The sequence below is a fragment of the Pleurodeles waltl genome, chromosome 11 (genome assembly GCF_031143425.1).
Source record: "Pleurodeles waltl isolate 20211129_DDA chromosome 11, aPleWal1.hap1.20221129, whole genome shotgun sequence".
Classification (NCBI taxonomy): domain Eukaryota; kingdom Metazoa; phylum Chordata; class Amphibia; order Caudata; family Salamandridae; genus Pleurodeles; species Pleurodeles waltl.
In genome coordinates this window covers 324,343,427-324,361,287 of record NC_090450.1, presented here as the reverse complement: position 1 = coordinate 324,361,287, position 17,861 = coordinate 324,343,427, and positions in this window count along the sequence as shown.

Genomic DNA, 17,861 nt, shown 5'->3' with positions numbered 1-17,861 from the left:
GGAAGTCGTGGTTACTCAGATCCAAACCAACTCTCTTATTTCCATTATGATCTCATATACAAATGACAAAGACAGTATAAGTTTTATATTATGTTTTAATAAAACAACTGTATTTTAGATATTAAGGTGTGAGCCGCAATAACCAGAACGATACAACACAGTAGGATTGAAATAGTCACCAGGAGAGTAAAACATAAGAACAAAGCTATCATATTGTCTAACAGTTTCTACTCTCCCTCTGCTTGTTCTATTTAGAGCACAGCATGTTAAGCTTCTAGCTTGCCTATTAGAATCACTGTGGAGACATCAGCCCTCATACCTGAGCAAAGACCTGTGATCTTGGTTCAGCATCTGCAACGAGGCAGTCAGCGTCTAGTTGTGGTTCCCTGGTCGGAATCTCCCTCTTGCGTGTATTGGGACAAGGAAGTGATTTTATAACTAACATGTCATTGTGATCACAAAATGTCCCTACGCAGGAATGCCAAGTGTGAGAAAACAGGGCTGATTGCAGAGGCCCCATAACTTTTTGCCCCCATTTTCCTCTTTTTGCTGGTGTTTTCCTGACTTTGATGGTGCCCTGGGTACTGCTAACCAGTCCCAGGGCCTGTGCTCTGTGTAAAATGGATATGCAAATTAGGCTAATTATAATTGGCTAAGTTAACCTACCTATAAGTCCCTAGTATATGGTAGGGCATGTAGGTTTAGGGACCACAGCATAGGTGGTGCACACCTAGGTGCATTGCTGAGGTGCCCAGTGTCATTTTGAAAGCAAGCCTGCCTTGCTGGCTGCTTTTAAATTAAAGTTATATGCAATTTCGACTTTGGAATTAAAGGTACTTCCAAAGTCTTAAACTACCTTATTTTTACATATAAGTCACCCCTAAGGTGTGCCCTATGTGCCCCTAGGGCTGGGTGCCATGTAACTATAAGCAGGGACTTTATAAAAATAGATTATAAGCCCTGGTGAGGTAAAAACAGCCAAATTTGTTTTTCCCTCATTGAAGTAAATGGCCTTCATAGGCTAGAATGGGCAGACTTTATTTTAAATTTTAAAGTCTCCTTAAATGTTACATACCAAGAATTTGGTATCAAATTAATTGTTGTAATAAATCCCACAACTTCCAGTTGTTGGATTTAATATAACTTGTTCAGGTAAAAAGTTTAGACTTTACCTAAAAAGTTGCCAATTTCAGCTCTGCATTGTTTTTGCTGCTGTGCTCTGATTGGCCAGCCTGCAGCAGCTTCTGCCAGGCTGCCTTGATTAGGTGTGAAGTGGCCTGGCTTCGCACAAAGGAATATGCTTGGGGGAGAGAATCTCCCCTCAGCAGATGGTGAGGCAGGAAGGGGGAGGGCTGCCAAACTGGTCTTCAAAGGCAGAGAAGGACATTTGGAGCACCCAGCAACACCCCCACATCCTGCAACCCCAGACAATTAGGTGCCCCCTTGATTAGATTAGGAGAGGGCAGGAGAGGGGTGTGTTTATGATTTTTAGCCACACCAGTGGGTGGGCTCAGCCAGATGTAACCTCCAAAAATCAGATTCATCCATGTTGGATTTTTAGAGACTGTTGCCTTCTGGGATGGATTTTTGCCACACTTCCCAGGAAGTGGTCATCACAGGGGGACGACCCTGTCCCTGATTGGAGAACCAGGGCCCCCCTGCTTTTCACCCAGGAGCAAGGATAAAACTTGCAGACCTGCACCCACACCTCAGATCCCCTCCAGAATTCAACAAGAAAGGAACTAAAGAAGAAGAAGGACTGCCCTGCTGGACCCCTGGCCTGCACCTGGACCCTGCACTCAGAAGGACTGCACCAGCTGCACACTTGGGCTTCACCACAAGAAGGACTTTGCCTGGCTTCAACTGGTTCAAGGAGGGACTCCCTGTTTGCTAGAGGTGAAAAATTGCTAAACCAGAGTCCCCTGCACCAACTCCTGAAGAAAGCGACCAGCTGACCACTGTCCAGTGGCCAAAAAGGAGTTTGCGCCAGGTGCATTCTGGGAGTTGAAGTCCGCACCCCCCAAGGACCATCACAGAACTTCTGGACTCTTGGGGTGAGCTGTGGACCCCAAAAGAACCTTAAAAGAACATCTGGGTGAAGCCCCAGAAGTTTGGAAAAGATTTGAGAATTTTTGGAAAAAAGCTCCAGAGAGGGACCGACCCGCCGCGGAAATTCTAGCCGGCTTGCCTCAACCGCGACCCGGCCTGACTTCGTGGTTCGTCCCGGTAAAGAAAAACATCCAAAAAAGAGACTAAGTCCCAACGTAAAAAGTTGACCGGGACCTCCCAGCCATCGTATCCGAGAAGGGCTCCATGGACGTCGGATCAAGATCCAGGTTTACCCCGGTCGAAGGATTTTCATCTCGAAAAAACGACTAAGTCTGAAGGTAAAAGTCTCCACCGAGGAAACCCGCATCGCGTACCCGGACAAGGGCTCCAGGAGGTCGGATTCAACTGGCAGGTTCGTCCCGGTGAAGAAAAACTTCAAAATAAAGACTAAGTCAGAAGGTAACTTTTTAACCGAGGCCTCCCGCGACCTGTAGCCGAGCAGGGCTGCATCGCGGTCGGCCTGAAAGTTTGACTTTGCCCCGGTCGAGGTGCAACCAGATGACCCGATTGGCGCTTTTTGTTTCTAAGCGCTAGAAAAGTAATAATTCTTTAAAAATTCATATCTCCGGTTCCCCTGAACCGATTTTAATCGTTTTTGTGTAATTTTAAAGATAAAAATATAAACTATTTTTATAAATTGGTTTTGGATTTTTAAACTGTTTCCTGTGTTTTATTTAATTACTGTTTTGTGATATTTGAATGTTTTACACTTTGTCTCCTAAGTTAAGCCTTGACGCTCGTTGCCAAGCTACCAAGGGTTGAGCTGGGATTAATTTACTGAGACCTAACTGTACCTATGTGGAGGTTAGTGGCTTGTTGCTAGGTGTAGGTACCTACCTGCCCTACCAATAACCCATTTTCCAACATAATTGGAAGCAGCGACGGGATCCTGTACTTGTGTTCAATATCACGTTACAGTTTTGAGTAAAACAAATTAAAAATCCTTTAAATTGTCCTAGTGCAAAAATTGTTTTTTTTTTAATTTGGATTAATTTCAATTATTGAATTTTTGTAATTTTTCTAAATTCTTGTTTCCAATTTTTGCAAAAAGTTTTTGTTGACACAAAACTAGGGAACCATGGAGCTTGATCTGGCTAGCCTACCCACACTGACAGTAGTCCAGCTTAGGGGGTTGTATATTGAAAGAGGGTTGCCTGCAACCACTGATCTCAGGAAGCAAATCCTGATCACATCCCTGACAGCATGGGCTGAGGCCCAAGAGGTAGAGTCAGAAGAAGCTCCAGAGGAGGGTGAAAGAAGGGAGGATGCCAGCTCTAACCACTCAGGGGAGGGAAGGCATCTGAGCCCAAGTGAGGATGAGGAAGAACGGTCCTCAGTAAATACAGTCACTAGGGGCAGATCCAAAGCTAGTGGTAGGAAGGGGGTCCTTTCAGGAGGAGAGAACCCATCCATCAGAGAAAGAGAGCTGGAGGCCCAGCTAGCATACATAGCTTTGGAAGCAGAGAAGCTGGCCCTAGAAAAGAAAAAGTGGGCATACAAAGAGAAAAGAGATGGAGGCAGCGATAAAGAAGCTGAGGTGTCCATGGGTGGGGGGGTTTGCCCCAGATTACCCAAGGGGGTGGTTCCTGCTTATGTAGAGGGGGATGACATAGATAAGCGGCTGGGGGCCTTTGAGAGGGCACTCCAAATGAGAAGGGTTAGGCCTCAATACTGGGGTTCCCTTTTGTGGGAGTTGGTCCCCAACTCAGGGAGGGATAGGCTTCTGACCTTAAGGGGGGAGGAGGCAGATTCATACCCTAGTATGAAGAGGTGCTTAGCCAAGAAGTTTGGTCTGACCCCAGAGCAATATAGAATGAAGTTCAGGGACACCCAGAAGGTCAGTACCCAGTCTTGGGTTGACTTTGTGGACATTTCACTAAAGGCACTAGAGGGCTGGATTATTGGTAACAAAGTAGATACTTATGAGGGGTTATACAATCTGATCATGAGAGAGCACATCTTGACCAACTGTACCCAAGAAAGGTTACGCCAGCATCTAGTGGACTCTAAGCAGACCAACCCTAGAGAGCTAGGGGAGGTAGCTGATGAGTGGTTGAGAACCAGGGTGGTTGTCAAGTCCCAGGGGGGAGATTCCAAGAAGGGGGGGACAGGTCCCCAAAAACCTAAGGAGGGAGGTGGTAAGCCCACCACAGAGACTCCCTCTGTACCCCAGAACCCTAAGAAGGAGGAGAGTAAATCCCACTCCCACTCTGACCAGCAGAGACAGTTAGACCCAGGGTTAAAAAAGCTCTTGGACAGTAGGGCTTGCTTTGACTGTCAGCAGACAGGTCACTTCAGAGGAGATGCAGCCTGTCCAAAGAAGGTGGTTAGCACTGGGCTGTCCAGTGTAGCCATAGAGGAGGATTCCTCAGATGATGAAGTCCTCCTAGCATTGAGCTGGGAGACAGGACCAGATGGTAAGCTGGTGATCCCTGAGGGTGGGAGTAGGCACTTCCACCACATTCAAGTGAATGGGATCCCTACCACTGGCCTGAGAGACACCTGTGCCAGTCACACTATAGTGAGTGACCGGTTAGTGACCCCAGACATGTATGTCCCAGGAAAGACAAAGAAAGTCAGGATAGCCACAGGGGAGGTCACCTCCAAACCTGTAGCCATAGTGCCCCTAGAGAGGGAGGGTATCCTTGACTGGATTAGGGTGGTAGTCAGTGCTGACCTTCCCCTAGATTGTATCCTGGGCAATGACCTCCCAGAGGTGAGTCTGGTCACAGATGGGGTGGTCGCCCAGGGTGCCCCCCCAACCCAAAGTCCTGGGGAGTCAGTCCCTACAGTTAGGAGACAGGGGTCCCCAAGAAAAGGAAAGAAGAAAAGAAAGGGTAGGCCACTCTTAACGAGAGTTCCAGGGAGCCAAGGGCCTTCTGCCCCAGTAGGGGGGGAGCCCAGAGTTGGCACTGGTGAGGCCTCCCCTGACCCCAAGGAAGTCCTGAGTAGTCAGGCAGCTGTCCAGATTCAGGGTGTTGCCCCTGCACTGACAGAAGGGAGAGTGGAAGGAGGGTGTCTGCCACAGGAGGTGGTAGCCCCCCACTCTAGACAGCAAGAGGGGTGCCAGGACCCCAAAGTTGCCCCTAAAGCAGCTCAGCCACCTGTCAGTGGAGAGCTTAGGGTGTGGTTCTGGGTACTGACAGCTGTCAGTATCCTCTGCTGGGTGCTAGCCTTCCTGGCAGCACTGTACTTGGCCTGGGAGGCAGACCCCAGGGCCAATAGCAAAGTAGGCCCCCTGACCCTATTGGTCATGGCGGGGTTGCTCAAGTGTTGGGTGACCTCTTTGGGTAAGCTAGGTGTTGCCCTAGCAAAGTTAGGAGTAGGGGAGGTGGGCACCTCACTACCCAAGATGGCAGAGAGAAAGGAGGAAGACCCCCCTAGAGGAAAGTTTCAGTTTGAGTTGGGTCCTTTTACTGTTGGGATGGCTTCACTACCCATAGGGAGTGACCCTGACAGGAGGATATAAGGCAGAGTAGGCCCTGCAAAGGGACAGCCAGTTTTCTTCACTGTCTTCCTCGCCTAACAAGACAGGAAGACTCTCCCAGGGTTGGGCTGAGTCTCCTGGGCGTGTGGCCTGGGGGGGGGGTTGTGTGAGAAAACAGGGCTGATTGCAGAGGCCCCATAACTTTTTGCCCCCATTTTCCTCTTTTTGCTGGTGTTTTCCTGACTTTGATGGTGCCCTGGGTACTGCTAACCAGTCCCAGGGCCTGTGCTCTGTGTAAAATAGATATGCAAATTAGGCTAATTATAATTGGCTAAGTTAACCTACCTATAAGTCCCTAGTATATGGTAGGGCATGTAGGTTTAGGGACCACAGCATAGGTGGTGCACACCTAGGTGCATTGCTGAGGTGCCCAGTGTCATTTTAAAAGCAAGCCTGCCTTGCTGGCTGCTTTTAAATTAAAGTTATATGCAAATTCGACTTTGGAATTAAAGGTACTTCCAAAGTCTTAAACTACCTTATTTTTACATATACGTCACCCCTAAGGTGTGCCCTATGTGCCCCTAGGGCTGGGTGCCATGTAACTATAAGCAGGGACTTTATAAAAATAGATTTATAAGCCCTGGTGAGGTAAAAACAGCCAAATTCGTTTTTCCCTCATTGAAGTAAATGGCCTTCATAGGCTAGAATGGGCAGACTTTATTTTAAATTTTAAAGTCTCCTTAAATGTTACATACCAAGAATTTGGTATCAAATTAATTGTTGTAATAAATCCCACAACTTCCAGTTGTTGGATTTAATATAACTTGTTCAGGTAAAAAGTTTAGACTTTACCTAAAAAGTTGCCAATTTCAGCTCTGCATTGTTTTTGCTGCTGTGCTCTGATTGGCCAGCCTGCAGCAGCTTCTGCCAGGCTGCCTTGATTAGGTGTGAAGTGGCCTGGCTTCACACAAAGGAATGTGCTTGGGGGAGAGAATCTCCCCTCAGCAGATGGTGAGGCAGGAAGGGGGAGGGCTGCCAAACTGGTCTTCAAAGGCAGAGAAGGACATTTGGAGCCCCCAGCAACACCCCCACATCCTGCAACCCCAGACAATTAGGTGCCCCCTTGATTAGATTAGGAGAGGGCAGGAGAGGGGTGTGTTTATGATTTTTAGCCACACCAGTGGGTGGGCTCAGCCAGATGTAACCTCCAAAAATCAGATTCATCCATGTTGGATTTTTAGAGACTGTTGCCTTCTGGGATGGATTTTTGCCACACTTCCCAGGAAGTGGTCATCACAGGGGGACGACCCTGTCCCTGATTGGAGAACCAGGGCCCCCCTGCTTTTCACCCAGGAGCAAGGATAAAACTTGCAGACCTGCACCCACACCTCAGATCCCCTCCAGAATTCAACAAGAAAGGAACTAAAGAAGAAGAAGGACTGCCCTGCTGGACCCCTGGCCTGCACCTGGACCCTGCACTCAGAAGGACTGCACCAGCTGCACACTTGGGCTTCACCACAAGAAGGACTTTGCCTGGCTTCAACTGGTTCAAGGAGGGACTCCCTGTTTGCTACAGGTGAAAAATTGCTAAACCAGAGTCCCCTGCACCAACTCCTGAAGAAAGCGACCAGCTGACCACTGTCCAGTGGCCAAAAAGGAGTTTGCGCCAGGTGCATTCTGGGAGTTGAAGTCCGCACCCCCCAAGGACCATCACAGAACTTCTGGACCCTTGGGGTGAGCTGTGGACCTCAAAAGAACCTTAAAAGAACATCTGGGTGAAGCCCCAGAAGTTTGGAAAAGATTTGAGAATTTTTGGAAAAAAGCTCCAGAGAGGGACCGACCCGCCGCGGAAATTCTAGCCGGCTTGCCTCAACCGCGACCCGGCCTGACTTCGTGGTTCGTCCCGGTAAAGAAAAACATCCAAAAAAGAGACTAAGTCCGAACGTAAAAAGTTGACCGGGACCTCCCAGCCATCGTATCCGAAAAGGGCTCCATGGACGTCGGATCAAGATCCAGGTTTACCCCGGTCGAAGGATTTTCATCTCGAAAAAACGACTAAGTCCGAAGGTAAAAGTCTCCACCGAGGAAACCCACATCGCGTACCCGGACAAGGGCTCCAGGAGGTCGGATTCAACTGGCAGGTTCGTCCCGGTGAAGAAAAACTTCAAAATAAAGACTAAGTCAGAAGGTAACTTTTTAACCGAGGCCTCCCGCGACCTGTAGCCGAGCAGGGCTCCATCGCGGTCGGCCTGAAAGTTTGACTTTGCCCCGGTCGAGGTGCAACCAGATGACCCGATTGGCGCTTTTTGTTTCTAAGCGCTAGAAAAGTAATAATTCTTTAAAAATTCATATCTCCGGTTCCCCTGAACCGATTTTTATCGTTTTTGTGTCATTTTAAAGATAAAAATATAAACTATTTTTATAAATTGGTTTTGGATTTTTAAACTGTTTCCTGTGTTTTATTTAATTACTGATTTGTGATATTTGAATGCTTTACACTTTGTCTCCTAAGTTAAGCCTTGACGCTCGTTGCCAAGCTACCAAGGGTTGAGCTGGGATTAATTTACTGAGACCTAACTGTACCTATGTGGAGGTTAGTGGCTTGTTGCTAGGTGTAGGTGCCTACCTGCCCTACCAATAACCCATTTTCCAACACCAAGTCTAAACTCTTACCACGTCTATCGGCAATGTACCAGACTGTATCCTTGACTGAAGCACAGAGTAAATATGTTATGGAGAACTCCAGTGCTGAAGTAGGCAAAACAGTGTTATATGAATAAAAAAACAACACCGTAGAACTGGCTATTTGAAAAATAACAGTACGAAGCCTAATAAAAAGCATGTAGAGCAAAGTGCACAGAGGCTCTAAGCTGTCAGCAAATGAATAAAATATATTCAGGGCAAAGTGCACAATGGCCTAAAGCCTGAAGCTAAAGTGCAATGAATACATAAAACTAACCACACTACACCCTCCCCTTGTCGGTAGCAAGTGGTTCCAATAATATAAAAGGATGCCCCAAATATAAACAATACCTAAAACAATTATTTCGACAAGGTGAGTAGACAACAAAGTCATAAATTTAGGTAACATGTGATCACAAAGCCAAATTCAATATAGTGTCAATTTCGCAAAAATCCAATCGTTAGATAGAAGCAATAGAACGCAGGAGTTCCTCCACTTCGATATATGTCAATATCGGAAGATCCACGCCACAAAGTACCATGGAGCAGGTGTGATCCAAAGCCCCAAAACCATTCAGGGCGGCACCCCGTGCAGGGCCTATGAAAGAGACAATACCATCTTCCTCCAGAAGGGAATCTCATAAACTGCCTCACGAAGCAAGCGCATCCGTAGTGCACAAGTCTGGGAATGAGCCCTAATCGGGAACATCAACAGATCAGTATCGACCATTGGAGGGCGCTGCAATGAGAGACAGAGAGCCAGTGCATGTTCAAACGAGCACCAAAGGCATCGAAACACGGGTTGCACACAATCCAAAACCGGTCTGAATGACAGAGACCAGTCGCACCCCAAATGTCCCAGGAGTGTCGCTCCAAAATGCTGCATCATGCGTTCACGACACAGCTGCGCTGACGGGAGCAGCAATACAGGATCTCGTTGTGACGGGACAGCCATTGCGAAAAAATAGCAACAACAGCAAGACTCCAGCCAATAAAGCCAAAGTAATCGGGAAACTCCCAAAAATGCTTCCGAAAATAGAATGTATAGCCGAAGGTATCAAACCGAATATGGAAGAGAAGGTGTGAGCAAAACCAACACCAACGACTTTGAAAAAATGTGCAATACCAGCAGTGCTGGATGCATTAAATATACGTCCCACAAGTTCACCGAAGTGATTCGGAAAGTTAGTATTCAAAAGGGACTGTATCTCCGCCGATGACCTTGCCACCTGAAGTGCGTAGGTCTCGCTATCAGATGTAAGGGCCACATGCTTTTGAAACAATAAAGCTTTTAGCCGACTCAACTTGTCGAAATCAACCTTGGAAGTAGCAATATGAGGCCAGATGTCCGCTACCTCCCTAATTTGAGTGGGGGGAAACAACACATTCCCGCAGCACGTAACGGCCTTGTTGACAACGACGATGTAAACTATTCCAGCACGCATGCCACAGCAGCGTTCGCTGTTAAGAACAATGTAACTGTCGTTAGAAAGCACCTGGAAAGTGTTTTTAATAACCGGGACTGGAACTCCCTTCAGATAACAAGCTAAGTTAGCAATCGAAGCGTTACACGCCCCGTGCAAAGACAGCTGTTTACAAACCATTGAATGGCTGACAGAAGCTTCGCTGCCGCTAAGAAAAACCTCCTTCAAACCATTAACACATCTGTACTGAAAGGGAAGGTCCCACACCTCGTGTATGTAACTGTCTCCCAATAGTTCATATCTACCCACCGGAATGTGCTTCAAACACAAAGTAAATTGCAAAGTAGAGATAGGCAAATTAATAACCCCATGAATCAACCATTCAGCTGACGGAATCTCAGCCACCGTGAAAGGCAGTTTCTCTAATTTCTCAATATTTAACATAACATATGTCGCTTCCTTTTTAGCCATCAGTTGTTGTTGACGAGTCAAATTGAAAGAGATGAAGATCTCTCTGGCATGAACGTGCTGCCATGGAACGGGATCCGCCTTCAAGGTCTGAAGAGTCCAACCCAGCTGCATGATGGACAGCGTCTGACTCTGCCCATGATATAAAGAAGACATGTCCGATTTAATAATGTCAATGGCAGAGGAAACAATGCTGTCAATCGTGTAAACACGGTCAGAAAGGGTATGCATGCCATTATCAACAACAGACAAAGTCTGCATCAGATTTTCTTGATCAATCTGCCTCAACCGGGCTGCAGCCTCTTGTTGTGAAAGCTTCCAAATCTCATTATAAACCTCGTATAAGAACCTTTTCTTTCGTGGTACTTTGGGACCTGAGAAAAAATCTTGTAAATCAGTATCATTAGACAGTAACGTGAGATGTGACTTAACTGCATCCAGCGTGGATGACTTCAACCATTGCTGACAAAGCTTCCCCACACTGTATGTAGTTATAATATCAGCATGTTCTGGTGAAACGTAACGAGGGTCTGCCCTACTAGTCCTGAACCCCCCTGAAGAGGTGACAAAACGTTGATGACACATATTAGTGTCTACAGGCCATAATAACCACCCGCCTGGATGTAACGATGAAGTGTTAAGCGTACCATTCTGGACCCAATGTGTAAAGTCACTGAAAGTAGCATTCACATAGTGCTGCCAATTTTTTTATTTAGAAGGGACAGGTATACTAGGCAAAGTCAACTCCCTAATCGTCGCTAAGCCCAAACAGCTAGTCTGTTGTACTGTGTCATTGAGGAAAATCATCTGCACAGGGATAATACATGCTCTAAATAACGTGTCCCTGCCTCGCATTTGCCAATTTTTCGAACCCCAAACACTTTTCAAATCAACAGTTTTAAACCAGTATTCATATCCCTCGACCGAAAGTTTAGATACAAACAAATTGGAATACAGTAATTTAGTATCGGTCAATAACATTTGCTTATTAGAATACGGTGCAACTTTAAAATAGTAGGACTTAGCATCACGTGGATCATGCCCAGAAAAATATGCAAATTTATCATAATACATTTTTGAACTCCCTTGTGGAGGAGTCGAGCAATGTTCCCATTGCACATAATTGAACATGGACTTGGGGCTACTAGCTTTATGAATAAAGTGGTGTCCATAATAGTTGTAACAAAACATGTCACCATGATTATCTCTAAACTGGTAAGCATCATCATCGTCATAGACAGTATAATATTGCAAATCCGTAAGCATAGAATCGACTGTCTTCATATCCCAATCATCAGAAACAATGCCAGGTATAACAATATCATTCATCGATAATTTGAGGACATACAGTATTTGAATCAATTCAGTGGGGCCATATATATCAAACATTACTTTATCCCACACAATTCCATCCGGAACTGGTATAGCAGAAATGTTCACTGTGGACAAGTCTCTTCAAACCATATGAGACAAAAAATGCGGTTTTAACACAGTCTCCACGTGCTCAATGTCAGATCGATCAGGAAGAAAATGACCATGTATTATCAGAAAAAAAGTAACCACAAATCCCAACCATAATAAAATAGTAATCACGGCCAAAAACAGCCAAAAATAGTTCCAAGGAAAAACAAAATATGTGCGTTTAAGCCAACCCAGCAGCCATCGTGGACCGTGGACAGAAGACATCGAGGACGAGGAGCCGGACACATTATTATCAGCGTCGTTGAAGCAGCCAGAAGCAGTTCTAGCAAAAGGTGCAACTGTGAACAAAGAAGCAGATGGAGGCTCTCGCCGTGGCACACTATAAACCACATGTTCAGAAACGTCAGTAGAACGTACAGCAATTTGATCACAAGATTCCATATTAATCGCCGTCGGTGGAACAATCGCAAGATCATCATCCACCCTCCCCAAGCTCGGAGAGGAAACAGAGTCGGTGAAAATCACCTGCAGCGGGACTTCCTCCCCAGTAGTGAGAGGGATTCCGGAACTACTGGGTGTCCCTCTTGGTCTGCTGTGCAGAATCGGCCACATGTTGTAACTTGACATTATCAATGGAAACAAAGCGATTTCCTTTGGCCCCTCGCAGCGGCGGTAAAATCACAGTTCTCGTGCCGCTCACCCCTAACACAGGGACAGGTTCTCGATAAGAAGGACCAAATTCTTTTTTAACTGCGACCTTGTCACGCACCAGATCCCCAATCCTGGGTATCCAACCAGTAGGTGTTACTGGCTCATCCTTAATTCCTGAGGAGGCAGCACTGGCAGAAGAGTTATCTTCACGGAATTGTTGTAAATCCTGCAAAACAGTGACACGATCATTTATGTCAAAGGGCGTATCTGCCGCCTCCACACCAGGACCATCTAGATCAGGAACACACATTCGTGTTCCAAACAGGCACTCATATGAAGTACGACCCCCCAGTGACCTTCTAGGCAAGTTATTAAGTGCTCTCTGTACTCCATATAGATGGGCTAGCCAACCACGACCCGTACCTATAACTCTGGCCATTAAGGACTGCTTTAAATCACGATTTAAACGCTCCACGACAGAATTTCCCTCGGGATGAAATGGAGACGAGAATTGGAGTTGGACCCCCAACGATGCCATGGTGTCCCTGAATGCCTTAGAGGCAAAAGCAGGGCCCTGGTCCGAATGAAAAGCCGCAACTGCAAATATATCGACAAAGATGCGCAAATCTTTAATAACAGTGCGAGCGTCAGCCGAGCGTTGTGGCCATACCCATACAAATCTGGATCACGAATCTACAGCAACCAATATATATTTGTATGCACTATCTGGTGTCAGCGGACCACAATGATCCAAGTACACACACTGTAAAGGTTTATTTGAAATCAGAAGGGGCGTCTGCTGCGGGCGTCTAGCCGACGAAGCTTTAATTTGTTGACAAACGTCACAACAAAGGACATATTGCTTCGTCTCTTTATAGAGACCAGGCCACCAGTAACGAGCCTGTAAAAGTGAAATCGTGGCAGCCACACCAGCATGTGCAGAAGCCACCCCCTCATGTGCTGCAGAAATTAATCGAGGTCTCTCAATTTTATTGGGAATTTCACGTACACCAATGCCTGAAATTGTAACAGTAGCATTCAGCGCACCATTCAAGCAGTAACTATATTTTGAAGGAAATCCTTTAGGAAAGGGCGTGCCAGCAGCCGTAGCCTTTATGGCAGCTGAAATTTCTGTGTCTGGTTTGGAACTCGAACGAGTCACTGCGGCCACAGTGGCGACAGCCACTGCCGATTTCGCGGCTTCATCAGCCAAAGTATTCCCAGCAACATGTATTCCAACGAGATGGTGTCCAAGTGTATGTACAACATGGACATTAGGAAGCGTTTCCTTCAGATCCGCAACCTTACCCCACAACATTTTATGTTTAATGGTGTTGCCTTTAGAATCTCTGAACCCATTCATCTTCCAATAGTGTAAATATTCGTTGAAAGACTGCACACAGTAGTAGGAGTCACAGACCAGCAAGGTTAAAAGCGCCGGATCCGCGTGCTCCAACGCTAACAATAGAGCTTTGAGCTCAGCCAGCTGTGCCGTGCAATCTCCCAAGGTTTTAGTATAAGTATGTCGGGGGCAGAACACTTCCCCCTCCATAGTGCCGCTCACCACCGCACATGCAGCAGAATACTGTTGTTTAGTACCAACCGCTGGTTGCGCAGAGCCATCGGTATACATGACCACTTGATATTGGTCAATAGGCAACGTACCAGCAGGAACAGGGTATTCAATTTCATATTGAAGAAATTCTTGAGTCTGCAGTTTAGGGTCAAATACATAATCTACATCAGTGGCTGTCAAAGACGTAGCCCATTGTATCCATCGCGGGTGTAAAGCTTTCGAATTTGGAACACTCGCTTTTGTAACTGCCTCTAAGGCCGGAATTGGGGAAACGACAACAATGCGTTGACCCTGGGCCAGCGGTCTTTCTTTAATAACAGCCATCTGTACTGCAGTGAGAATTTTCTCAGTTTGTGCAAAACGTTGCTCTGCAGCAGAATACAAGTGAGACTTGTATGCAATCGGGACTGTCTCCCCCTCATTAAAGGTGACATAAGTAAACCCAACAGCCCCAGGTATCACCCTGATGACTAAATGTGTCTTATTGTCCCGTGTGTGTAAGTGTTTAACTGCTAAGAGATCACTCTGTAATTCTCGTAGTATGTGTGTATGTTCAATCGTCCAAAATCTACTCGAAAAATTCGGGCGAATCAAGTCCTATAAGGGCTTTATACGCGTCGCATATTCAGGAATGTAAGTTCTGCCAAAATTCAGAAACCCCAACAAGGACTGGAGCTTCCGAACCGTATAGGAGGCTGCAATAAAGCACATTTCTCCAAAAAATGTGGCGCTAGGCTCTTGCCCTCACTTGACAACTCATATCCCAGGAAAATGACACTGAGGAAGGCAATCTTTGATTTCTTAAAATTAAACTTATAGCCAATATCAGCAAACCCCACAACAATGAGCGATACACGCCTTAGATGTTGCAGAATCTCATCATCTGTCAGATATATGTCATCGACATATGATAACGCTTCAGGGTCGAACTCATGCAGCATTTCAGTTACACGAGCCGAAAACAGTCCTGGGCTATTATACCCCTGAGGCAAACGACAAAAAAATTTCTGAGAGCCAAACGCACTGAAACAGGTATAGTCCTGACTCTCGGGCGCTATATTCTGGCAGAAAAATCCATTCGAGATATCCAATGTTGTCTTGTATTTTTTACGCACTATATTATTCATAAGCGCTGCGCTGTGTGAATTCTGTATTGCATATGTGCGTGTATGACTATTCAAATGTCTATAATCCACCACTATCCTATATGAATGGTCCGGTTTAGCAACCGGAAACAAGGGATTATTCATCGGCGAGGCACAGGGCTCAATTACACCCTGATACTCCAATTGTGTAAGAATTTTTCTAACCGATGCCCTTGCTTCAAATTTGATAGGATACTGCGGTTGTGGCTGAGGTTCGCCCTTTATTGGAATTACATGATAAGGTGATTGTCTGTCCCACACCACATTATTTCTATACAAGGCGGGAGCTTGTGCTAGAGCCCATGATTTACTATAGGACTCCGCGAGTTCTCTCGGAACAAGTGGTGAGAAGGAAGGTGTAATAACCTCCTCCCCAACCGGACAGTCGCGAACAAAGTCAGGTGGCCAATCTTGTTCGGCCAGCAGAACATCATATGATTTTACCACATGGTCCAAAAAAATGGCGTTTATAATACAGTCAATGTCCCCTTCCAATCGCAGAGTCACTTCATATACTCTATCAGGATCAGAGACTCGCATATCCGCCGTCTCGACTTGTATGAAGTCATCAGTTGATTTCACCTCCAGATGCTCTAGAAGACTCCGGCGAACTATTGTGACCTCTGCCGCGCTGTCTAACAGTGCTAACGCCCATGTCTTGTTCGTCAAGAGAACTCTCTTCTTGAGCGGCATGTCTGACTGAGACAGCTGCCACTTTCTTCTTTTTAAATTGCTGTTTCTGTTGCAGCGGTTTCTCTTCTTGTTTAATAGAAACCTCCACTGAGCGTTGTGAATCCTGTCTCGGTTTCACGTACTCCGTCCTCCGCTCTGACCGCCCACCTCTCTCACTTCTCTTTTCCGAGGAGTCCTGAAAGGAACGAGATTGGCGTGTATCAGTATATTGATATCTATCAGGCGTCTTCAAAGTATCCCTATTCCTGAGATTATACTTATTCTGTGGGGTCTCCGGTTGTGGAGACTGCCCACCATCTTTCTTAGGTGTTTGCTGTTTCTTTTCCCAGCGCTTTTTCGAACCCTCAGGTTGTTGCTGTTTAGCATTGTCTTTATTATTTTTACCCTGTAACTGGGGTTTTTGTGGTCTAGCCCCCAGGCTATCACGACCAATACTATAATATGTTTCCGCTATTATTCTCGGAAGCTCCCGCTCCTGATTAAGCAGCGGAACATCCCGAAGACGCATTCGCACTGCTAGTGCTACTGCCTCTCCTTTGAGATTACTCAAAATAATAGAAGAAACTGTGGCAAAATTGCCCAGCAACTGCATGCCCAAATCCAAGGCAGGGGCAGCCCCATATTCATCCTGAATCTGTTTAAGTACGTCCGGTAAATTAGCTAATGTCGGTGTACCGTGTGCCGTAGTGTAGAGCGCGGCAAACACCGTGCCCCAGGTATTACAAAGGTCCACCGGAGGAACCATCCCGTACGGCAAACACATCGTCAAAATTCTATGTTTATCCTGAGGTCCCGTGTGGGGAAATACTGCTTCCAGCGTATTAATTTTTTGCGCCAGCTAAAACGGAGTCTCCTCTCGTTTAGCCGGTACTTTACCCATAACTGAGTGCACAGTGGCCGGATTAATACCCGGAACCACAGCCTGTGGGTGCGCTGGAGCAGCACGGGCTGCATTCGTATTTAGTGTCTGCATGACAAACTGAACTAATCGTCTATATGTAGCCGTTAATTCTGTATATAAACGACGAACTTCAACCACTGCCAATTGAGCAACCGCAGGATGTGGTGTATATGTAGCCAATAAAGGCCAGGTAGGACCATCATTACTCAGTGGACCTAACCTAACTTGTGCTACTGAGTGTGGGAGGGCGCCATCAAGCCAATTATGGTGTTCTTGATAAGATAGAGGTATTTCTAAATAAGCGTAAGCCCTGTATTGTCCAGGGACATTCGCAACTGTGTATTCGTGAAAAGTATTTGTTCCCCCATCCACTGCTGGAAATCCGACACAAGAATAAAAAAGTTCCGTTCTATAGGCTGCATGGGCGTCCACCACAAAAGTGACTGGACCCCCCTGGACTGTCAGTCCATGTGTCAACAGATGTCCCGTGAGCGGATGTCGCATATTAATTGCTATGTTCACTACATTAGGATTCGCCATTTTATAAAAAATGGCTTCAGGTCAGAGAAGGCACACCAATATCGGGGTTTTCCTTTCAAAGTTCAAGCTTGAACAACCAACCACTAAGCAATAGGAAGCACCTATGCCGTGGCGGCGGAAACCCTCAGCTACACGGACGTCTCCGTATACGGAACCGAGGAGTCAAAATATATATGAGACCAAGAGAGTCAGTCGGACCTAATCATTAGAGCCAGATCAAACGTTGGCGGCGCCATGTCGCGTGGGCTCTCATTATTCTAAATGAGACTACTGGATTTCTAGGTAGCAGGATCTATAACGGTGTGGGGGACTGAGTCTGACCCACGTGTAAAGAACTCTGTCACCCTAAATCCGGTTTTTGCTCCGGCTAACTAGCAGTGCCTCATTTCTCCCATGTGGAAGGAATGATTTGGCAGCCGAGCGCATGACATCTTTGGAACTTCTCAGGGAAGTCGTGGTTACTAAGGTCCAAACCAACTCTCTTATTTCCAATATGATCTCATATACACATGACAAAGACAGTATAAGTTTTATATTATGTTTTAATAAAACGACTGTATTTTAGATATTAAGGCGTGAGCCGCAATAACCAGAACGATACAACACAGTAGGATTGAAATAGTCACCAGGAGAGTAAAACATAAGAACAAAGCTATCATATTGTCTAACAGTTTCTACTCTCCCTCTGCTTGTTCTATTTAGAGCACAGCATGTTAAGCTTCTAGCTTGCCTATTAGAATCACTGTGGAGACATCAGCCCTCATACCTGAGCAAAGACCTGTGATCTTGGTTCAGCATCTGCAACGAGGCAGTCAGCGTCTAG